The following is a 25223-nucleotide window of genomic DNA, read 5'->3' as shown; positions in this document are numbered from 1 at the left end:
GCTCTGCCTGAAGGAACTGGTAGCCTAAAAGCCGGCCACGGGAAAATGGAAGACAGAGGAAAGCATGGCTGCTTAAGGTAGCGTTTGAGAACGAAGAGCGCAGTTGTGCTATCCTACTGTCAGGGAACTGCCATCGGAGCCTAGAGTGGAGGTAAGGCTCCCCAACGATGCAGGAGAAGGGACCAGCAGGGAGAGAGAGCAAACTTCCTTTGAGGAAGGAAATAGGAGGGACACCAGGAAGCAAGGGGAGACTGCGGAGAGAGGGCTCCAAGACTCTTCCACAGAGACCAGCGGGGAGAGCCCAGGACCTCCGTTGGGCACGCCCACTCTGCGCAGGAGACTTCCATGCAGAGAGGCTAGGAGGAGACTTGGGGTCAAGGAATTTTTATGTTGGAAGAAGTTCAGAAAATGCCCACTGAAGGATTCTGCCAGCGACTGACACAGCCATGGAGAAAGGGCTGTCCAGCCAGGGAAAGGTTTAGCCAGGCAACGTTGCCTAGAGCTGCAGCACCCTTTACGCACAAGCAACCCAAATTCCCTTTACACCTACTGATGTTGAGAGAGAGTTCCAAGCACAGCAGGCAGCAAGGCAGACTGGATGGAGTCACCGAATGGAACAAGAGGCCTGCAGTTCATAGGGCTGGAGGAGCTCTGACTTCACTCATTGGCTAAAAACACTGGCTGGCTGACTCATTTCGCAGAAATTGCTTCGAAGGATACCTGCACATTTTGCTTGATAACTTTCTTTCTAAAAGGACTGAATGCTTATTGTTGTTACCGTATTTTTCACTCCATAAGACGCACCAGACCATAAGACGCACCTAGTTTTAGAGGGGGAATGCAAGAAAAAAAAAATTCTTTTAAGGGAGCGCTGAGCAGAGCCTATATGCATCCCAGGCTCTGCTCAGCGCTCCCTTTCACGAGCCGTGTGGAGCCTGTGTGTAGCGCTTGCAGGCTTTTCCCCGAGGAGGGAGAGGGAGATGTGAATCACTAAAGCCGTCATCTTACACAGACTGACAGTTGGGCAACTGAGCAATCATTGTAATATATTTGTAGGTGGTTTTGTATTATATTTGATACAGCTATCAATATCTGTAATGCAATATAAACATAAATAAATTTTATGCCCTTCTCCCTCCTCAGGGAAAAGCCCCCAAGAACACACGCTCCACGCGGCTCATGAAAGGGAGCGCTGAGCAGAGCCTCCCGCCTGCATTCGCACCATAAGACGCACACACATTTCCCCTTACTTTTTAGGAGAGGAAATGCGTCTTATGGAGAGAAAAATACGGTATTTTAAATGAAAGCTCAAGAATCTGGGGACCCTGATCAGGGACAGCAGTGAAGGCCTGTGTGGGTGCCAAATGGGTGACCCTGCCTCACAGTGCAAGAGGCATTGAGGTACAACCCTCCTGCCGCCACAGTCCTCAGATCTCCCAACAAACGATTTCCTGCTGAATCTTTGGGGCCCTGCAGATCTCAGAGGAAATAACTCTGGTCTGGAAATGAGTTTTGACTTAGCACTCTTTTACTGCTGGAGGCTCCATGGCTGTCAACTTACAGATTTGAAAATAAGGGACCAGCAGCCTCGAAAATAAGGGATCAGCAGCCAAAATAAGGGATCAACAATTACTTTGATAAAATACATATTTTGTTGCGTGCAAATGGCTTTGATACCTATTAGGTCTATAAATTACCATATAGCATATATTCAACACAAAAAAACAGCAACAATTTGTTGTTGACAAAGCACAGCTGGATATAGAAAGGGCCCCATTACCTTCAGTAGCTTATTTAAGGGACATCATCAATAAGGGACAGCAGTGGGACATGGCCCTGGGATAAGGGACTGTCCCACCAAATAAGGGACACTTGACAGCTATGGGGGGCTCCCAAATGAAGATATGATAGAAAGGACAAGCAAACTAAGTCCTTACTCTGAAACTATCTCAAATGGCACCTGTCACATGGTCCTGAGAGGTGCAGGCTGCTGTCAAAAGCTCCACATCGTCCCACAGAGATCAGTCCATCTCTACAGAGGAGAAAGCAAAGCACAATTAGAAACTCATCATTTCATTTACCGCAGAATCCAGAAATTAGGTTTACCAAATGGCTGCTTTTCCCCAAGCCCAACTTTGGACAAAAAACATTGCCTTGTGAACGTTTTAAGAATACTGGTATTTTTCCTGATTTATTTTTTTAAATGCACATAGTTAAAAAAACATATGCATCCTAAAACAATTCCGCTTGGCAGATTTTCTGTTCCATTGTTTGGTTTGGTCGGGACTGAACATGCCTGGAGTTTTACACACATGTAGTCTGCTGCCTTCATATGCAGCAGGTGAAGGTGGCCATTTTGCAACATACAATCCAGGGTGTACATTCTTTGCAGTGGGTGCAAATGTGAATCACTAAAGCCATCCTCTTACACAGATTGACAGCTGGGCGTCCGAGCAATCATTGCAATATATTTGTAGGTGGTTTTGTATTATATTTGATATAGCTATCAATATCTGTAATGCAATATAAACATAAATAATTAAAAAAACCCAAAACCAGATAAACTTGTTAAGTTGCACAAAGGAGGCTGCACGAGTGTAATAGTCACCTACTGTCTACTATCTGTAACATGGGTAGGCAAACTAAGGCCCGGGGGCTGGATCCGGCCCAATCGCCTTCTAAATCCGGCCCACGGACGGTCCGGGAATCAGTGTGTTTTTACATGAGTAGAATGTGTCCTTTTATTTAAAATGCATCTCTGGGTTATTTGTGGGGCCTGCCTGGTGTTTTTGCATGAGTAGAATGTGTGATTTTATTTAAAATGCATCTCTGGCTTATTTGTGGGGCATATGAATTTGTTCATTCTCCCCCCCCCAAAAAAAAATCTAATCTGGCCCCCCACAAGGTCTGAGGCACAGTGGACTGGCCTCCTGCTGGAAAAGTTTGCTGACCCTTGAATTCTGTAACATCAACCTCCACCACCCCAACCTAGGACTCAGCTATACAACTGCAAATAAAACGTTGTAAGTGTGCATTATACAAATCTGACACTAGATGGCGATGGTGAGCTGTGGCAAATTCAATATATTTTTCAAAACGTTTTTTAAAAAAGTATTTCCACAGCGGATTTTTTATATGTGTCTAGATTCCACCCTAGTTATGTTACGTTGTGAGGTTTTGTTTTGTTTTGTTTTAAAAAAAAACAATCTTTCCAGTAATCTTGCATGGCTCAGGTTCATTTCAATGAGGTTGTGCCCCAGATTCTCAGTTAGAATTAGAAGTACTTTAATTGAAAATCTAGATCGCAACCTCCACTGGGAGGAGTTCCGCTGAAATGAATGAGAGCCGAGCAGTTCATCCTAACCCTTCTCTCACAGGAAAACCTCACCCGCCCCCTTTTTTGATTCTCTTTCTGAAAGACTGCCACCATCCTCTTGGAGTCTGTGCAGGAAAACATCAAGCGACAGTGACTTTGGGGACCTGTTTGGCATACATTTCAGCTACACTGGAGTGGGCTGAAGCTAATGGAAGGGGTGAAAGAAGCAAGAAAAGTGCTTACATTTCCAGGCTGACTGACACAGTCCCACACAGTGCATGTCAGCTTCATTTATTTCCTAGTACTGCAAAAGTTGGCCCCAGCTGATGTAGTCACATTTAATTAACAATCCTTCCCTCTTGTTGAGTCACACTCGCAAACTGAAGGGCCTGATTTCCTTCCTATCGGACACAGTTAAAGTTTCCCTTGCAGTTTATTTATTGACTCGTGAAACGGATTGAGCAGCCCAGATGACAGAAACAGCAAACTGGCCCCTCATCTCCCTTTCGAACAGAATTCTTCGTTACTCAAAAGGGATAAAATGCCCAAGATGGGTGTTCCCATTACATTACAAAACAAAACAAAACTGTTAAGTTGTGGGTGAATATATCAGACGACGCAGCGATTCTTCAAACAGCTCTTGTTTATTCACAGGCCGGAACAGAACTGAACTGAAGGGTTCAGCCAGCCTGCTTATATAGAGCTCCACTACAACGTAACTGTAACAACTTTCTGTAACTATCCAATCACTGAACGTCACTTTCGATCCCTTATTTGCATATGTGGACCTGAACTATCGACAGTATCCCCCTGCTGGCCCAGGGTGAGAACTTCAGTACATAACAAAAACAAAACAAAACCAAAAACCACACCTGCACCTCCAATCTTCAGAAGTGAAAATTATAAACTGTGCATAAACTTCTGCCATGCATTAACAATATGCTAAGCTTGCTGGACCAAGTGTCCATCTAGCTCAGGGGTCAGCAAACTTTTTCAGCAGGGGGCCGGTCCACTGTGCCTCAGACCTTGTGGGGGGCCGGACTATATTTTGGGAAAAAAATTAATGAACGGATTCCTATGCCCCACAAATAACCCAGAGATGCATTTTAAATAAAAGGACACATTCTACTCATGTAAAAACACGCTGATTACCGGACCGTCCGTGGGCCGGATTTAAAAGGCGATTGGGCTGGATCCGGCCCCCTGGCCTTAGTTTGCCTACCCCTGACCCCCGATGTTCAGACCGTCTCTGAAAGTGCAGGTCCCACTTAGCAATGAGGATCAATAGAACCTTCAGAACAGCACGCAGAAGGAGTGGAGGGGAGAGCGTATTTCCCTCTGTATAAGATGATATTTTTCTCCATAGAAAAAATATACACAGAATATTGCTGCAGCCGTGGCAATTGGGCAGTTGATTTACCTTAGTGGAGAGGTATGTGTGCAATGGGTGGTACTGTGGGTTAAACCACTGAGCCTAGGACTTGCCGATCAGAAGGTCGGAGGTTCAAATCCCCGTGACAAGATAAGCTCCCGTTGCTCGGTCCCTGCTCCTGCCAACCTCGCAGTTTGAAAGCACCTCAAAGTGCAAGTAGATAAATAGGTACCGCTCTGGCAGGAAGGTAAACGGCGTTTCTGTGCGCTGCTCTGGTCCGCCAGAAGCGGCTTAGTCCTGCTGGCCACATGACCCGAAAACTGTACGCCGGCTCCCTCGGCCAGTAAAGCGAGATGTGCGCCACAACCCCAGAGTCGTCCGCCACTGGACCTAATGGTCAGGGGCAGTGGCGTAGCGTGGGTTGTCAGCACCCGGGGCAAGGCAAGTAATTTGCGCCCCCTAACCCGTGGATTTTGCGCCCCCTAACCCGTGGAGCGCGCCCCCCCAGATGTTGCGCCCGGTGTGGCCGGCCCCCCCGCACCCCCACGCTACGCCACTGTAGCACAGAACACCATCCCTAATCCTGCAACTGCAAAAAGTTCTGCAACACAGCACAACAGACCGTGCAAAAGGATCGTTGTTGATTCTTTTATTAAAAAAATGTAAACAACAGCCATCTTTATTTACACTATGAACTAACTGTCTGAGATGGGTAAAACCAATCCCAAAGGGCCCTTACAAACAGTAGATTATGCTACATTTTCCTTGTTTAAATCCACAATGTTTTGGTTTTTTTAAATGCACTCTACCTCCCCACCCTTATACCCTTTCCACCTAATACGGTAGACGTACACCTGATGCCTTTGTCACACATTACATGCACCCAACCCCTTCCCTGCAGACAGCTAGATTTCCCTCGCAATAAACGTGGGTGGGTGGGTGGGACAGTTATGCAGCGGGGGTGGTATGCGGCGGTTCTCCCGTCCAGTTTGGCAGGGCAGTCAGATGTGCAAGCCTGCCTTGCAATGGAGTCGGTGCCCCGTCCCTCTAGCCTCGTGCTGGGAAGGCACTCTGCGTATGCCCCGATGCCCCCTTCCCCTTTCTTAACCGCCCATTCTCTTCCTACGCAGAGCTGGAATTCGGGGTTGCAAGCAAGTGGGGGCGCAAGCGAGGCCCGCCTCCCGCGCAACTTCCAAGAGGTCGCCCTACAAAGCCCCTCCGGAACGCAGCCCGGAGACTAGAGCAACGAACGACGACCCCGCCGGCCCAGGCAGGCAAGCGGCGGCTTCGACGGTGCTTTTCCCGCCCAGCGACGCCGACGCACCTTGAGGCTCCCCCGGGCGGCCGCGTGGCCCTTGCCCGGCTCGGCATGCTCCGCCGGCAGTGGCGGGCTGCCGCTGCCTCCCGCTCCTCCGCCGCCCGCCTCCGCCTTGTCGGCGTCGGCGTCCTCCTTCTCGAGGGCGGCCGCCGAGCCCTCCCGCCGGGGCGGCCTCCACGAGTTGTCAAGCTTGGGCAACGGCTGCGCGGCCGACGGCGAGCCGCTAAGGTGCCGGCTCCCCAGGCTGGAGCGCTTGGCCAGGCGCCGCGCTTGCATGGCTGGCCGCGCCCAGCTCGCCTCAGCGCGGCGCGCGGGAAACAGAAGCAGTGGCGGAGACGACGACCCCCCACCCCAACCAAGCTTCGATTGCTTGTCCCTTCCCTCTGGACTCGCGCCCCCCCAGATGTTGCGCCCGGTGCGGCCGGCACCCCTGGCACCCCCCACGCTACGCCACTGGTCAGGGGTCCCTTTACCTTTACCTTTATGTGTGCAATTGTCTGTGGTTGCGTCAAGTGGGCAGGTGGAGTTTTGGCTGCAAGTATGCAGACAAAGCTCAACAACTCTGGGCAATTTTCTCCTCAAAATTGTTTGTTGCGGTCCCAAAAAATAGGGGTCATCTTATAGATGGGGGCGTGTTATACATGGGGAAAGTAAAATAATTTTGACACATTTCTTCAGTGTGGGGTCTTAAAAACACATTTTTGAGCGTGAGGAATTCAATCTGCTGTGACCGCACAACATTATTTTTGTGACTGCACAACTTTTAGCTTTGTAAGTCTACGTTTGATGAAGAAGCACATAAACTGCTTTTGGAAAAACAAAGAAATTGAATTTTACCTTCTGAAAGGCAAAATATCAATACATTAATATTAATACAGTGGTACCTCATGTTACGAACTTAATTTGTTCTGGAGGTCCGTTCTTAACCCGAAACCGTTCTTAACCTGAGGCGGCCTTTCGCTAATGGAGCCTTCCACTGCCACGCGATCTCCGTTCTCATCCTGGGGTAAAATTCTCAACCCAAGGTGCTACTTATGGGTTAGTGGAGTTTGTAACCCAATGTGTTTGTAACCCAAAGAGTTTGTAACCCGAGGTACCACTGTATAGTGGTACCTCAGGTTACATACGCTTCAGGTTACATACGCTTCAGGTTACAGACTCCACTAACCCAGAAATAGTGCTTCAGGTTAAGAACTTTGCTTCAGGATGAGAACAGAAATCGTGCCTTGGCAGCACGGCAACAGCAGGAGGCCCCATTAGCTAAAGTGGTGCTTCAGGTTAAGAACAGTTTCAGGTTAAGTATGGACCTCTGGAACGAATTAAGTACTTAACCTGAGGTACCACTATATATAACTGCCAGTACCTGGTAATCATTTTTAACAATTTCTACACCATTTTACACACGCTTTACTCACCAACCAAGCAAAACTAAATTGGTAATTTATCCAAAATATCTTTTGAATTCCAAAGTCATTTCACAATTTTTTTGCACCCTCCTTTGGGGAAATTGAAAGTTGAAAAATCCAACATGCCCTAGCATTGATTTCTACTCTTTCTTCTGGACTGGACAGGCAGTTTCATTGGAATTTGTCTCATTGGGTAATAGCCTTGTGTAGATAAAGGACTCAGCTATACAGCTGCAAATAAAATGTTTCAATTGTGTTGTAAAGTGCAATATACAAACTTGACACTAGATGGAGATGGTGAGCTATGGCAAATTCAATATATTTTTCAAAACGTTTTAAAAAAAGCATTTTCACAGCATTTTTTATGTGTGTAGATTACACCAGAATCAGTGAAAAAATAATCAAGAGCAGTTTTGACATAATCTAGCTCAGCTGTTAAGTTCACATGCTTATATATTCAGGTGTTGGATGAATATGAGCAAGAAAACCACCATTTCAGGTGTATTTTAAAAAAATTTGTCACCTTTTCCACCCCATCCCGCCCCAAATAATTCTGGTACCTTGCCTCAGAATGCCTCTGACCATGTGCAAAAGTTCCTTCCCTCCAGTGCAGCAAAGTTCTTCTTTTTTTTAAAGGACATATGAAATATACTCCATATGTGTCTTATGTGTGTAAAGCCTTTTTCTTCATGTTGGGAATGAAGTCTGGAACTAAAATACTGATTGCACCCTGCAAATTGATACTAATAATTTTCTATATGCCTCTCATTAAGAAGCAGATTCCCAATGCAACAACACAGTGTGCATTTATTCATTCATAAAATGCATACTTGCACACAAATGCACACCTGAATATAATCTGTATTAATGGCAAAAACACATTGACAGCACTTTTTTCTGGCACAGAATCTTCCAATTCGGCCTACACAACGGAACCTACAAGATTTTAGGGTAAAAGGTAAAGGGACCTCTGACCATTAGGTCCAGTCGTGACCGACTCTGGGGTTGCGACGCTCATCTCGCTTTATTGGCCGAGGGAGCCGGCGTGCAGCTTCCGGGTCATGTGGCCAGCATGACTAAGCCGCTTCTGGCGAACCAGAGCAGCACACGGAAACACCGTTTACCTTCCCACTGGAGCGGTACCTATTTATCTACTTGCACTTTGACGTGCTTTCGAACTGCTAGGTTGGCAGGAGCTGGGACCAAGCAATGGGAGCTCACCCCGTCACGGGGATTCGAACCGCCGACCTTCTGATTTAGTCAGGCATAAATCCTATCTGGTCTGGATGATGCATGCCAGTCTGTAAATAGGTTAGCAAGGAGACTGGACGTAGGTTGTTCACAGATCCTGTATTATGAAAGAGTCCCATGATTCTATACCAGGCATGGCCAAACTTGGCCCTCCAGATGTTTTGGGACTACAGCTCCCATCATCCCTAGCTAACAAGACCAGTGGTCAGGGATGATGGGAATTGTAGTCCCAAAACATTTGGAGGGCCAAGTTTGGCCATGCCTGTAACAGCATGTCAACGAGGGAGGAATGGAGAATGAAATTGATGGAATACGCAGAAATGGACAAATTAACATGTAAAATTCGAGACCAACGCAATCAGAGGTTCACCGAGGACTGGAACAAATTTACAGATCAGGAAATAACGCTTGTTGGATTTCAGGAAGCTTTGTGAAGAGAATAGTAAGGAATGTTGTTTAAACGAAAAGATAAAATAAGGATTGTTAAAGTGCAACACAAATTTAAGGAATGTGAAAAGTTGTGAAAAATATGGAAATTGTCAGATAGGCTGACGGAAGTCTATAAGATGTATAAGTTAAATTGGATGTTAAATTGTAACTGGATTGGTTATTGTAAATTTGAATAAAAATTAATTACAAAAAAATAAATAAATAAATAAACTGCATTTCCGTGAGGATTTACTCTGCAGGAAGCAATTCGTAGGAGCAAATGTTGTAGTAGCAGAATACATCAATTCTCTGCATCTCAAAAAGGATATTCTGGAGCTGGGAGAGGTACAGAAAAAATGGCCAAAGGAATGGAGCAATTCTTTAGTTTAGGGGGGGGGGATGGCAAGGGGAGGCACAGCAAAAGCATATAAAATTATGCATAGCGTGGAGGAAATGGAAAGAAAGAAGTTTTTTTCCTCTCCCTTTCTAATAATAAAGCAGAATAAGAAGCAGAATAAGATTCAGGACAGGAAGTGGTGGGGACAGGGAACAGTGCATAATTAAACTATGGAATTTGCCACCCTCTTAAAGGTAAAGGTAAAGGGACCCCTGACCATTAGGTCCAGTCGTGGCCGACTCTGGGGTTGCGGTGCTCATCTCGCTTTATTGGCCGAGGGAGCCGGCGTACAGCTTCCGGGTCATGTGGCAAGCATGACTAAGCCGCTTCTGGCGAACCAGAGCAGCACACGGAAACGCCGTTTACCTTCCCGCCAGAGCGGTACCTATTTATCTACTTGCACCGGCATGCTTTCGAACTGTTAGGTTGGCAGGAGCTGGGACAAAGCAACAGGAGCTCACCCTGTCGCGGGGATTCGAACCGCCGACCTTCTGATCGGCAAGTCCTAGGCTCTGTGGTTTAACCCACAGTCACCCACATCCCTTGCCACCCTCTTAGATGGCTCTAAAAGGGGAATGATTTGACAGAGTTAGGGAAGATAAAAGGTATCAGTGGCTACTCATCATGATGGCTATATACTGCTTCGAGGATTCCTCAGTATGCAGGATGAGTGCAGCAGAGGGAGAGGGCTATTGCCAAAATTCAGCAGGGTCTGGTGCCCAGTGGGGTGGAAGGCAGGGAGCCCAAACTGTAGGTGGAACCAGAGCCAGAGGCAAGGCAGAGCAACCAACTGTAGCTTTGCCTTTGTCCTCCTCCCTGCAGAATTTTGGGACTGCAGCACTGAGACTGAGGAGGAGGAAACTGACAGGAGGAACTTTTGTAAGAAGGCAGGGCGGGGGGGGGGCAGTTAGACCAAACTCCACTGCCAAAGTTCTGCTCCTAGATGTCCTGCTTTTGGCCTATCCATAGACATCTGCTTAGCCACTGCTGGAAAGAGGATGCTAGACTTGATGGTCCACTTCTACGATTCTATGACTCTCCTTATTTTCCTTTTTTTTAGCTTGGTGCTGCACTCTTCAGCACACATTATAAAATATCCATCCTCATGTTTGTTTTGCTTTCATTTCTAATTCTATTCCTACAATGATTTCAAGATAAGATAAGCCAAAAGACCAGCCAAAAGTGGAACTTCTAAGGCTACATACACATGAGCAGCTTAAAACGCAGAACAGCAATGTCTACACAACCTAAATATTGAACTGTGAATCTATCCAGCTTATTATTTTGTTTCTCTCCCTGCCCCCCCCCCAAATTCTTAGTTGATTTTTTGATTAACAACATACAGCACAACTTTGCCATTAGCGATGTACTTCCACATTAAAATAAACAACATGAGAAAACAAAAGCGTAAGAACAACCCAGATTTTCAGTTCTAAAATGTCATTTACAGTGGTACCTTGGGTTACATACGCTTCAGGTTACATATGCTTCAGGTTACAGACTCCGCTAACCCAGAAATTTTACGTTGGGCTAAGAACTTTGCTTCAGGATGAGAGCAGCGGCAGCGGGAGGCCCCATTAGCTAAAGTGGTGCTTCAGGTTAAGAACAGTTTCAGGTTAAGAACGGACCTCCGGAATGAATTAAGTACTTAACCTGAGGTACCACTATACTTACATCAGGGGTCAGCAAACTTTTTCAGCAGGGGGCCGGTCCACTGGACCTCAGACCTTGAGGGGGGCCAGACTATATTTTTTTTGGGGGGGGAATGAACGAATTCCTATGCCCCACAAATAACCCAGAGATGCATTTTAAATAAAAGGACACTTTCTACTCATGTAAAAACACACTGATTCCCAGACCATCCGCAGGCCGGATTTAGAAGGCGATTGGGCCAAATCTGGCCCCCATGGCCTAGGTGATACCTGCATCCTCCTCTGGCCATAGAGTTGCCTCAGCAAACTCACAAAACAGGGCATCGTAAAGGATGAGGAACAATACTTCGTGTTGCTGGTCTCCAGCAGCTGCTACTCAGAGAGGCACACTAAGTCTGGAAAATGTATTAAGCTATATGGTTAATGATCACTGGTAGATTAGTCCTCCATGAATCTGTCTGATACTTACATCTTGTGGTAAAGAGTTCCCTAAGTGAGTTGGATATTGTGCAAATAAGGGAGCAGTGCTATGCTCCCCCAAGGATGGCAGTTGAAGCGGTCTCTCAACTTGTGAGAGGTAACTCAGGCTGTTTTCCTGAACCAAATCTTATGTTCGGGGCACATCCCAAATACTGCTCATGTGCTTTTGCCACCACCATAGAGTTTCGGAGCCGTTTCCGCAAAAATCTGGACCCCTGATTTTCAGAGAGACAGTTGTCTGTTTTTATTCCGATTCTATTTCATGAATTGTTGTTGTTGTTTAGTCGTTTAGTCGTGTCCGACTCTTCGTGACCCCATGGACCAGAGCACGCCAGGCACCTCTGTCCTCCACTACCTCCCGCAGTTTGGTCAGACTCATGTTTGTGGCTTCGAGAACACTATCCAACCATCTCATCCTCTGTCGCCCCCTTCTCCTTGTGCCCTCCATCTTTCCCAGCATCAGTGTCTTCTCCAGGGAGTCTTCTCTTCTCATGAGGTGGCCAAAGTACTGGAGCCTCAGCTTCACGATCTGTCCTTCCAGTGAGCACTCAGGGCTGATTTCATTAAGAATGGATGCGTTTGATCTTCTTGCAGTCCATGGGACCATTCTCCAGCACCATAATTCAAAAGCATCAATTCTTCGGCGATCAGCCTTCTTTATGGTCCAGCTCTCACTTCCATACATCACTACTGGGAAAACCATGGCTTTAACTATACGGACCTTTGTTGGCAAGGTGACGTCTCTACTTCTCAAGATGCTGTCTAGGCCTGTCATTGCCCTTCTCCCAAGAAGCAGGCGTCTTTTAATTTCGTGGCTGCTGTCACCATCTGCAGTGATCATGGAGCCCAAGAAAGTAAAATCTCTCACTGCCTCCATTTCTTCCCCTTCTATTTGCCAGGAGGTGATGGGACCAGTGGCCATGATCTTTGTTTTTTTGATGTTGAGCCTCAGACCATATTTTGCGCTCTCCTCTTTCACCCTCATTAAAAGGTTCTTTAATTCCTCCTCACTTTCTGCCATCAAGGTTGTGTCATCTGCATATCTGAGGTTGTTGATATTTCTTCCGGCAATCTTAATTCCAGTTTGGGATTCATCCAGCCCAGCCTTTCGCATGATGTATTATTGTCCATGGAGTTTTCTTGGCAAGGATACTGGAGTGGCTTGCCGGTTCCTCCTCCAGGTGGATCACGTTTGGTCAAAACTCTCCACTATGACCTGTTCATCTTGTGTGCCCTGCTCGGCGTAGTTCATAGCTTCTCTGAGTTCTTCAAGCCCCTTCGCCACGGCAAGGCAGTGATCCATGAAGGGGATTTCATGAATTAGTTTAATGATATTTCCTTCTCCCCAAGCATCCCTAACATTTGTGGTTTTAAATAGAAATCTCAGTTCCCAGGGTCCTTTGGGGGGGAAGACATGACAGTTATTGATATCAGGTTTATGCCAGTTTTGTGGCATAGATTGAACAGCAACTCCCTGGAGGTGTTCTCTGACCGCCCCCCTCCCCAAATCTCTGACAGTAATGCACTGGGACTCCCACAACTTGCGTCACTGCGATATAGTTAGCTGCACCCCCTATTCACCAGCATCAACACATAATTTGCAACCTTGGAAGACTGTCCTTTCATTTTACCAATCCTCCTGTCCCAATCAGTAATACTGGAACCGGCAGAAAGAGGAGCAATTAGGGTGCCCCTCCTTTGGTTGCCATGGGAACTCAAGTCCCCATCTCTCTTGCAAAGTTTAAGTCCCAAAATTAGCTCCCAGTGTACGAGAGGCCACTTCCTTCAAGAAACCAGAGCCCAGGTATCACAGTACAATTCTATTCTTATCCTCCCTTCTGAGCAAGGAGGTGACCTGTATGTTTTGCTGCAGGAGAAGATTTATTCAGAGAGTAGAGTCAGTGCCTTTTTAATTTCTCTTTTTCCGTTTTTGCAGTCTTGGATTCTCTCGCAGAGCTGACCTCCAGAATGGAAAGTCCTGCCCCCAAGAGAATTCCCTTTCCTCAGGACAGACCTTTCTAGCCAGTGATGTCACAGAAGGAGGTGTGAGAATACGAACATATCCACCCTGCCCTTCTGAATTGACAACATCACTTTTGAGCAGTTTATTGGTACAAATGTAGGAGATTATTGATATAGACGATTGAACAGTTATGGAATTAGCTGGGCCATTATTCTGTACACATGACATTCAAAGAATATTAAGTAGGTATTTAAGACAGGATGCAGAATCTATGAGAATCAAAGCATTCTTTCATCTTTTAATTGATTTTTCCAAAAAACCCACCCATATGCTCTTGCCACCATTCTTGCAAATAACCCCACAAAACGTATTAACACACTCTTCTTTCTTAACTACTTTGCCTGTTTCCCATATACCTGTTAGGTAACACGTCAATGGCCTGAAAAAACTACGTAGAGAACCAGCTGTCTTCTTATCTACCAAAGCTTCTCTGTCTGCTCACCTGTAAGCAACTCTCAACATGCCACAGGTAACTAGATGAATACAAAGTTTGCCTTGACAATACAGGCATTCCATGAAGAACAAAAAACAATAAACTCCAAGCATAAGTTAAAACGTCTTAAACCAAATCTGTATGTGATGGGTTGAAACATTTATGATGCCCCAAACTCTTGTAAGACAGCCTCACTCTTCTGGTGAGTGTTTATTTTCCCAGATCTTTGCCAGTAATACTCTAGCAAAGGTTAAAAGATTCCAGGTGAACTATTATTGCCATATATTGCATGTTTCTCCCCTCCCTTCCAACTCCTACATCTTGGGCAAATTGCTGTGCAACTTGTTTTTAAATGGGCCAGCCTGGTGAATGTTGGTGACCATCAAAACTGGTGGTACTCAAAAGCTTACTCCCAGCTCCATTTTCATGCTTCTTGCCAGGACATCTACTTGTTTCACTCCAGTTCCTGTCATTGATGTTCCACCCAACTCTCCCACCTCCCAAGTCCACCTGCAATTCTCTCCTACGTAAGGATGCTTTTTAAAATTGAAGGATGAGGAACATGCGGCCCTCCAGACATTGTGGACATGGCTAACGGTCAGGGATTATGGGCGCTGTAGTCTAATAACATTTGAGGGTGACAGGTTCCCAGCCCCTGCTGTAAACGATCATGTTTCTGCCAAATGCGTATGTAGGTAAAGCCTTCTCATTATACTGAGTCTGTCCATGCTGAGAAGTAATCATCTGTTCATTCTGTAGAACGCCAGTGAGAGGTTGGCTTTTCTGCCACTTATAAACAGTCTGGTTCCTGTGCAGATAGATTATGTTGGGGCTGGTTTTCTAATTGTACGATAACAATGTTTTCCAGACTATACAGCTTCAACTAGCAATTTTTATTTTTTTTAATTGACCAGGAATATCCAACGGCACACATTGTTTTTGTATCGTCGTAAACCGCTGTGATGAATACCTTGATATTTTATACATAAAATAAAAACAAACCAGCCTTCTCAATGTAAACGGGCAGTTTTACAAAAGGCCGTTGCCAGAGCCTACAAGCAATAGTAGCAACATTATGCTACAAGTCCCTTTCATCTGATGCAGAAGAAGGAATGAAGTTCTTAAGTGGAATAACCCATGAATGAGAAAGTGCAGGGCTTGATGGGGGTGTCTGCTCTCAATGGTCCTTCTCCTCTTCCCTCAGGCCGTCCTGCAAAGATACACAAAATTCCTGAAGTGCCTTTGTGTTACTGCTGGTGTGGTTCCTGGAGGCTGAGTCCTTTTACCCATGGTAGGTGCTGGAGGCCTAACATGGTGTGCTGTGGCTCCTGTGGCCAACTCCTTCTCCTCCTGACATGGAGGGGAAGGAGGGTCTGTGGGATGTGAAACACAAGAGCATTCAAGTACAACATCCCTAGAATGGACATAAAAGGGGATGTCTGGACCAGCCAGTCAGAACTTCCTGTTTCTCCTAAGCTGGGACAGACTTCCTCTGCATGTGACTAGAGGTGGGCGTGGCCTCACCTGCCCAGGTAACAAAAGAGCAGGACCGGTCAGCCATCTCTCTCTCTCTGACCACATTCGTCAAAGGAGCAACATCTGCTTAGCCTAAGATGCTAAAGGGACTGTTTCCTTATGGGATAGTTTCCAGGTATATTACTTTTCTAACTTAAGTCTGCCTTCTGGGATCCATTTGTGAACAGAATGTGAGTGAGTAAACTCTTTTTATACTTTTATAGAAGACTGTGTCGTGTCTATCTTTTTATGAGGGACTAAAGGGGAAATTTGTGGGTAAAAGCCTCAGTGCCTAGGGCTTGCCGATCAAAAGGTCGGCGGTTCGAATCCCCGCAGCGGGGTGCGCTCCCGTTGCTCGGTCCCAGCGCCTGCCAACCTAGCAATTCGAAAGCACCCCCGGGTGCAAGTAGATAAATAGGTACCGCTTTATAGCGGGAAGGTAAACGGCGTTTCCGTGTGCGGCTCTGGCTCGCCAGAGCAGCGATGTTACACTGGCCATGTGACCCGGAAGTGTCTCTGGACAGCGCTGGCCCCCGGCCTCTTGAGTGAGATGGGCGCACAACCCCAGAGTCTGGCAAGACTGGCCCGTACGGGCAGGGGTACCTTTACCTTTTAAAGGGGAAATTACCAATGAAACCTATTATAGAGGCTTTAGCAAGCCTGAGCAAACGCATCCGCTATGCAAGTTTAAAAGGGGGGATGTTACTCTGCTAAATTGTAGAACTTGTTAACATAAGTTGGAAAGGATATAATCAAACAATATATCCTCTCCTGCATCCCTGAGGGCAAAAGCAGCCTCCCAGCCGCGTTTGGCTCCACCCCTGGCACCTCCCAACCTCACACACATGGCGTGGTCCTCCTAATCCTTTGGTGCTTCTGGCCAGCATCCTTCTGTGGTGGTCTGAGCCCAGATTCGCAAGTTGCTTCCAGCCTATGATTGTGCCACACTAGGCATGGCTAAGCCAGTCTCCTGATGCCTAATTTAATTTAATCCACTAGGCAAATCTGAAAGGATATCTGTGGCAAGGAAAGCAAAGGCATCAGGTGAGACTCCCGTGGGGTGAGAAGGTGCCAAATCATCCCTTTGGTTAAATAGACTGAAACCTTGGCCCTGTGGCATGCTCTGCAGAAGATGACTCGGTTGCAGCTGGACCCATTCAGATCCAGTCTGAGCTGGATTGCATTAAGGCAAGAGTCCCTCATAGGCACTCACAGCTGCCCAGCCAAAAGGCTGAGGCCTTGGGCTGCAGCCAGTGCTTTCATTACCTCTCCCTTTCTCTTTTTAAAAGCACTTATCTGAATGCCTTCCTCCTCTTCTCTGCAACCTAAGGGGAAGAGATTATTCTGGCTAGAATGAGTCAAGGACAGATTTGGAGTCATCGCGCCCAAGGCCTCCGCATTCAAAACACCTGCAACAAGTCCAGCTCTCAGCCCTTAGCAAAAGTGTGACAGCACCATCATGGAGCAGCAAGTCATGCTCTGTTCTAAAACAAGCTTTGCAATGCTAGGGGTGAAATGGCTCACATTAAAAACAACAACCTGCTCTTCAAATAGATGTAGACTCAGCGCGATTGGCTGCATTTGCACCAATAATTAAGCACAAGTTTACTGCTGGAAGTCATCTAACCGGAGCAGGCTTTAGAGTTCCCCCATGGTAGCTTTCTGAATGGTCAATATAAAGATACTCCAATTGTTAGGAACCCCCCAACAAAAGTCCTGGCTACACCGATGCTGGGGAGACCCACAGGGCCCAATCAACTGGGCCAAATTGGCCACTTAGCGATCTAGATGGCAAGCCCAGTGCAAGAGGGAATGGAAAAGACACAAATGAACATTTTATTCAGAATAACATTTTCCAAAAGACATAGGTGACCTTGGAAGTTGAAGTTCCTTTTTCAGAATGCGATTAGGAGATTAAAATTTTGCAGGTGAATTAAAACACTTCAAATTCTCCACTAAATGTAGCTTGGCATTGCTTTTTTCAAAGATTTCCTTACTTAAAACAAGAGTCGGAAGGCATTTACATCTGCCCCCAGATCTTTTCCTTTTGACAAGGAAAGGCAGAAGAGCTCGCTCCTGCTCTCTCTTTCAGATGAAAGTGAACAAATGGATTTACTGCCAGTTCTGTAAGTAAATCCACTCTTGCCTCGAGACATTTTGCAATTCGCTGAATCCCCAAGTGAGTTTCCTCTTTTCCTTTTCCATTTCGTTAAAAGAGGTCTCTGAGAAGCATTTGCACAAAAGGATTTATGGTGGGACCAGCTGCCAGAGGAAGTCAAACTTCATCAGGTGTGCTTTGTTCTGAGCTTTCCCTCTTGTTAGAGGAAGCTGATGAAATGGAAAGATGAAAAGCTACTATGGCAAGGTATATTACACAGAGATGGGTGGAACTACTGGACCCACTTTGAACAGTGTTAAGAGGAGGATCTGGCTATGTAGACACCTGGAAAAAAGGTAAAAGCATCTTATCAGTGCTCTTTGGAAACTGGTCCATGACCCTTTGCCTTTTCTGTCACGTTGCATTTCGTCAGAAGATTTTAAAGAGTTTTCTTGTGTCAACATCAGCAGTAAATGGGTAAGGTGAGTTCTTCAACACGTTTTCCTGCATATCTGACTCCATAGCATATATCCAATCTATGCAGGTTATAATTGCATCTCAAAGCTCATGTTACATTTTAAGGACACTGGTGCAATTCCATGCATCAGCCATGTGCTTGAAAATATTTGCTATGAATAAGTGTCCCACATATAGCAACCAGAAGTTACAATGGGTCTGCCAAAGAGGAGTCGGGGGGGGGGCAGGAAAGATGGGAGACAGCGACTTGTGCAACACGTGCACCTGGAAAGGGCCCTGGCCTATTACTGAGTAGTTTGGAACTACGTGCCAAAATAGGGATGGTGTCAAGTCTTTCACACTTGAGTTTTGTTTGCTAATTAGCAGCCAGTGCTTTTTTCTCTCTAAAAAACTGTTTAGGGGTACTCTCATTTTCCTACTCATATTGAAATACTGCCCCTCAATGAGGCCAAACTTAGATTCACTAAATGTTTGGGAAAAAAGCACTGGATACGGAAGTCACTTTCAACCAGGACCATAGCTTGTGGGGAGCAGGATTTTAACCCTTTTCTACCAGGTTTCAATCTGGATTCCCTCCCACTTCACCCCACCCCACTGCTGTTATTTGTGCTCAGAAGAAAACTGCATGGCACTCAGTCCAGCTTTATTTGGGGGCAAATAGCAGCTGAAGAGGGTGAGGTGATCTGAATCGGGACCACATTGCAGGCAAAGGGTTAAATCCTCTTTCCCCAAATGGCCTTGTTCCAGATCAGCCTCCTTTGGGCAATGACTGCTATTTAGAGCACTTCCAGGCAACCTGTTTATTGAGCATTTGTCCTGATATACGTTTGCAGGCAGACTAGATGATGCTGGCTATGTAAGGAGCTTTCCTTCTGATTTCCTTGCAGCAAAGTTAGATAACATTTGTGTCAAGGCCAGTGTCAACCCACACTTCCCACTGCATCTCCCTATCAGGTTCCTTATCTCAGGAAGTCTCATATTTTGGGGAAGTGGGTTTGTTGCGTAAGAGCTCCCAGTCGACTATAATTGTGTAACCTGAATTTCCTGGTATGTGATTGAGTCCTACATGAAAATAGCCAGAGTCTGGAAGTGCCCTTAGCAAACTGGCCTCAAACACACAAGGGTAAGTCAAATGCTTAATATCAAGTCTAGTTTGGCCCTCGGATGACCACTAGACTTGCACTTTGCCCAATAAGAAGTCAGTCAGCAATTTTAGAGGGAGCTATAATGAACACTAGTTAGACTGGATGCATGTACAATAACTGACTACTTCTTGCTTTGAATGGGAGTCTGTGGTGAGCATCACTTAGACCAAATGGATGCACAGCAGCTGTTTTTATGCTGTTCCGTCAGGAACCATAAGCAAATAAAATGAGTCTCTGCACATTTGGATGAAGAGCAATGCTAAATGAATCATGCTGGCATGTGAACTAGTAAGAATTGGGAAAACACTACTTTATCAGAAACTGCCTATCTATTTTTGAGGAGAGGTTTCTTGAACATGTGATGCAGCTTTTAAGCAAGATGGAGATACAACCCACAGAATCGTTTGGATGCACTTTGTGCATCTGTACCTTGAGCAGTTGGTACTCTGAACCTTCAATTCATCCCTCTTCCCCCTGTCATCTGTGAAATGGGAGCCACTGTCATTTGTCTATGTGACAAGACGGCTGGGAGAAAACAGTAGTCAAGGACTGTAAGAAACACGTCTCCTAAAAACATTACATTAATAAAGAAAAAGCAGGGTAGGACGAAGAACGAGCTACGGTGGGGAGGCTGGGACAAACATGTTTTGATGGCCAAGCTGTGCCCTTCTGTTTTTGAAAGAGCACAGGGGAGAAGAGATGCCCATTAGATTAGCAGCTTTCAAATGGCTTTGATAGTAAGGAAGGGTAATTGCAAGCCGTTGGGAGGCAGCAGCAGAGAGTGACCTTTGGTGACTTCCCTCGAGTGAGCAATGTCCAAGAACAGGCTATGATTTATGGAGCCAGGAGCTCTTTGCATCCAGAAAACTTCATTTCACAGGAGCCATGATTTGATTTAGAGTTCTGAGAACAGCATGCAATTATCCCAAGGTTCAGAGCAAGCAAGCAAACAGGCAGGCAGGCAGGCAGCGGAGAAAGCACACAGGGAGGCTGGGGAGAGGGAAGCAGCAGAATGCCAGGCCACAGGAAGTAGCCTGGGCAGCAGCAATTGCAGCTGCAAACATCGTTTACATTATGGCACAGCCTTTGGGGGCAGCTCCTACTGCTGCACGGTGACTATCTGGCTGGGATGAATTGTTCCATGAACTGCTTTGCCCTCTGGAGAAAAGGGTGTGTCATCACGCAATGTTGTTTGTTTCCCTACCGTCCCACTCAGTATTATTGGCTATGACTGACAGGTCTGGGAAAGGCACAATATCATGATGTCGCAAGCAAGGTATCCCTGCCCATAAGGCAGAGCATGTGTTGGTCCCACGAGAACACGGAGTAAGTTCTTTGTTGGAGCCGAGAGAGCCAACGGAAGATTGACTATTTTAAAAAAATGTATTTTTATTAAAGATTTTCTTGGTTTACAAAAGTATGTGCAATGTCTCTCTCTCTCTTTTTTTCAAGTAACATTTTTTACAGATCAGTTTCATTTGTTGAGACATTAGGAAGAAAAGGGGGAAAGAGGTGGGGGGGAAAGGTGAGTGGGGGTGGGGTCGGGTTGCACTGTTTCTATTTTACTTAATATATGTGGGTTTTTGTGTCAGCGTCACTTGTGCAGGTTCTCTGCTATTCACTTGTGTTTCTTTGGTGATGAGAGAGAGGTTGGGGTTGGCCTAGGGTGTGGTTGTTTGTTTGTGATTGGCTGTGTTAATCTTTGTTTTCATGTGTGACTGGGGTAGGTGGGTGTTTTGGATCAGGATAGCCATATTGATTTGTATGTTGTTGGTGGATTTTTGTCATTGTCTTGTTGGGCTGTGTATGTGATAAAGGGGAGCCATACTGGGGTGAAGACATCTTCTTCTAATTGTCCCCGTGTCAGTTTCAGTTTATTGCTTAATTTTTCTAGTTGGGCTGTTTCCCATACTATTTGGTACCATTGGTCCATGCTTACTCCTGACAGGTCTCTCCAGTGTCTGGTTATGATGTTTCTGGCTGCTGAAAGTAGGTGGGTTATGAGTTCTTTGTGGTGTAAACGGGCATTGTTGTCTTGGAAGATGTTTAGTAGGGCCAATTCTGGGGTGATTTCTCATACTTGCTTAGTTATTTTACATATTTCTCGTATGGCTGTTGTCCAGAATAGTTGGATTTTGGGACACTCCCACCACATGTGGAGGTATGTGCCTGTGGAGGTGCACCCTCTCCAGCATTTTGGTGAGGTTCCTGGGCATATTAGCGCTAGTTTTCTTGGTGTTAGGTACCACCTGACATTGACTATTTTTGGTACTATTTTTTAGCCAATGCTGGATGGGACATTAGGAAGGTCTCTGGCTGAAAATGCCAGGCAGATTTGGAATTTGGCAGCCCTCCTATTCCTGAATAGACTGTAAGGCACTGGGAATCCTGCAGTCCTTCCTCTAGGTAGCAAATAAGTGGGTGGTGGCAAGAAGTGGGTAACACAATGGTATGGTGGTAAACCCTACTATGTTTGCACAGGAACAGAGTGTTGTGGTCCATGGCATCTGGCCGTTAACAAAGCAAGCAAACTAGGTTAGGGAAATTGGCCCACTCCTGGAACGTTAGATACAGAAGGAAAATGAATCAGGATATTGGTCTGTAGAATACAGATATAGATATCAACAGCCTGTGTTGCATGCATGTGTATCTTTTTTTTTAAATGATACTCAAAAAAAGAAAAAACAAGACAAGAATACAAACAGAACAGTAATAAAGACAGTATTAGTTACAAATCAATAAAGCAAAAAGCAGTCCTTAAACTACAGACCTGACCTCCCATCCATCCCTTGTTTCAATTATCTATTGTTTGTTGCCAAAAACACATTTTTATCTTAAATTAACTAGTTATTGGTTTATATTAAATTTCATATCTTTCTTAAATCTACTACTAAAGTTGTTCAAATGCTGTGACAGAGTTTAAACTATTGCAGTTGTTTTTCAAATTAACTTTGAAGACTTCCCATTTTGAAATAAATTCCTGTTTTGGTTTGTTCTTTATTTTTTCTGATAATCTAGCTCCGCATAATCTGTTAGCTTTTGGATCCATTCATGGGTAGTGGGGATTTCATCACTCTTCCACTTTGTAGCGATAAGGACTCTTGCATGCATGTGCATCTAGAAATGGCTTGCTGGGTGAGGCAGAGGCACAACTCTAACTTCCCAGCAGGAGGGTCACTGCTGCTTACTGGGAGGGAAAGGGGAGGCAGTGCGGAGATCCAACACACTGATGGTGAAGAAGAAGAAGAAGAGTTTGGATTTGATATCCCGCTTTATCACTACACTAAGGAGTCTCAAAGCGGCTAGCAATCTCCTTTCCCTTCCTCCCCCAAAACAAACACTCTGTGAGGTGAGTGGGGCTGAGAGACTTCAGAGAAGTGTGACTGGCCCAAGGTCACCCAGCAGCTGCATGTGGAGCAGTGGGGAAGCGAACCCGGTTCACCAGATTACGAGTCTACTGCTCTTAACCACTACACCACACTGGCTCTCGTGGTGGAGCCAATCTGGAGCTCCTGGTGGTGCTTTTGCACCATACTGACCTCACTCCACTCATCAGTCTTTAACATCAGCAGTAATATCTAGACCATGGGCAGTAACATCTAGACCTGTTCTTGAGGTTGTTTAAAATCTAAAACAGCTTTATCTTATATTCCTTTCTTTGAATTTGCGCTATTTAGGTTTTTTAAAGCTTTTTGTAAAGGCAATACTAAAATTTTCACAGCTGAGTCCTCAACTCTTTATTACTGTGTTTGGCTTTCTTCAAGTTGGGCTGTGTCTAAAACTTGCCATTTAGGTTTTCAAACCTTTTTTGTAAACTCAGTTTTAGAAACTGTACCTTTGAGTCCTCAGTCCTTTATTACTGCGCTTCACCTAGGTCGAGCTAGGATTATAATGCTTCAGAATTTTTGGGAGTTTTATCCCCTTTCTTTGAATTTGGTCATTTAAGGTTTATGATTTTTCTATTTCCTTCTGAGGAAACTGAATAGTTCAGTGCAACGAGGTTTGTCACCGGCATCCCATTAAGGCTTTGTTCAATTCTATGTTTTTCTAATTTTTTCCTTAAACTTTTTGATTTTTGTTATTTGGTTTAATTCTATAAGATAATATTTCTAGCTGATTACTTCTCGTTTCAGGGATTTTCACGGTATTTCATTTGTTTTGTGTAATTTCTTGGTTCCATGACTGTCTTTCTTCTACAGGACCCTATCCCAGGCAGATCCACCCCACCAGCTGGTCATTCAAGGCAGGCCAATGTCCACACAATTCAAATTTATACTTGGGTACATGTGAAAATAATCTATGAAGTATAAATGTCGGTGTGGGTGGCTTTTTTTCCCCTTCACTGGAAAAAAAAAGACGAGGGTGAAATGTCAAATAATGTTTGCAATAAGAGGGATGGGATAATGCTCACTGAGTGGCACACAGCAGTAATGAGATGAGCACTTTAGAATTACATAACTTTCCGATAGGAAGGATACTAGGCTACATCAGTCAATATTCCATATAGATGCTTCAAAGATGCTGTCTTTGGATTGGAGATAATTAGCGCAACTCATTGGGAGCTGCCGCCACATGACAGATCTACTGAAATTCATGGAGCTAGGCTTTCGTATGGTGCTCATTAATTTCAGTTTTGTATAGGAAACGTGCTCATTATTTATTTTCATGTTGTTTTAAATTATATGTCCCCATCTCCTAGCCTGTTTGCAGGTTTCCGTGGCAGTCTACAACAACTGAAATCATCATCATTGCAATCATCATCATCATCATCGCATAAAAACATATTGCTCTTTATACAAAAGCCAGTTCCCAACATTCTGTTCCACTTATTCTGTTGCCTTCCAGTGCAATAGTGTGGAACCTCTGGCTATCCAGAGGTTAAAGTAAAGGTAAAGGGACCCCTGACCGTTAGGTCCAGTCGTGACCGACTCTGCGGTTGCGGCGCTCATCTCGCTTTATTGGCCGAGGGAGCCGATGTAGAGCTTCCAGGTCATATGGCCAGCATGACTAAGCCGCTTCTGGTGAAACCAGAGCAGTGCACGGAAACGCTGTTTACCTTCCCGCCGGAGTGGTACCTATTTATCTACTAGCACTTCGGGGTTTCAAACTGCTAGGTGGGCAGGAGCAGGGACCAAACAACAGGAGCTCACCACGCCATGGGGATTCGAACCGCCAACCTTCTGATCAGCAAGTCCTAGGCTCTGTGGTTTAACCCACTTAACATTTTACCCACCTCTTACTCTGCAAATGTACAGTGTCAGTTCACCTGCTTTCAAAAGTACTGATTATGTATTTGCAAAGCAAATTTTCAAAAAGGACTAACAGTTAAATCCGATGCCTAGGTTCAGTTCACCTCACTCCCAAGTAAACATGGATAGGACTGCAGCCTTAGTAACTTCAAGGGAAAGCTACTTTCCCATCTTCTACCACCATTGATGTTAGTATTTTTATTAAAGATTTTCTTGGTTTACAAAAGTACATGCCTTGTCTCTTTTTGCAGTTTGTACAGTCTTTCTTGGGATGCGGGTGGCGCTGTGGGTTAAACCACAGAGCCTAGGATTTGCTGATCAGAAGGTTGGCTGTTCGAATCCCCGTGACGGGGTGAGCTCCCGTTGCTCGGTCCCTGCTCCTGCCAACCTAGCAGTTCGAAAGCACACCAAAAAGTGCAAGTAGATAAATAGGTACCGCTCCGGCGGGAAGGTAAACGGTGTTTCCGTGCGCTGCTCTGGTTCGCCAGAAGCGGCTTAGTCATGCTGCCCACATGACCTGGAAGCTGTACGCCGGCTCCCTCGGTCAGTAAAGCGAGATGAGCGCCGCAACCCCAGAGTCGACCACGACTGGACCTAATGGCCAGGGGTCCCTTTACCTTTTACAGTCTTTCTTACAGATCAGTTACTTTTGTTGTGAGGCA

General features: G+C 45.5%; 1 protein-coding gene across 1 annotated transcript in view; it reads right to left on the bottom strand.

The window, feature by feature from the left end:
• FAM163A (family with sequence similarity 163 member A) overlaps positions 1 to 25223 on the bottom strand; it is a 118023-nt gene that overhangs the window by 18790 nt on the left and 74010 nt on the right. Inside the window, exon 2 of the mRNA XM_053391294.1 lies at positions 1938 to 2032. The gene's annotated coding sequence lies outside the window, so the exon portion shown is untranslated. The remainder of the gene's footprint in view (positions 1 to 1937; positions 2033 to 25223) is intronic.

Source organism: Podarcis raffonei, chromosome 6, assembly GCF_027172205.1.
Source record: "Podarcis raffonei isolate rPodRaf1 chromosome 6, rPodRaf1.pri, whole genome shotgun sequence".
Taxonomy (NCBI): Eukaryota; Metazoa; Chordata; class Lepidosauria; order Squamata; family Lacertidae; genus Podarcis; species Podarcis raffonei.
The sequence above is the reverse complement of the archived record's forward strand: the minus strand, read 5'-3'. Positions and strand labels throughout refer to the sequence as shown.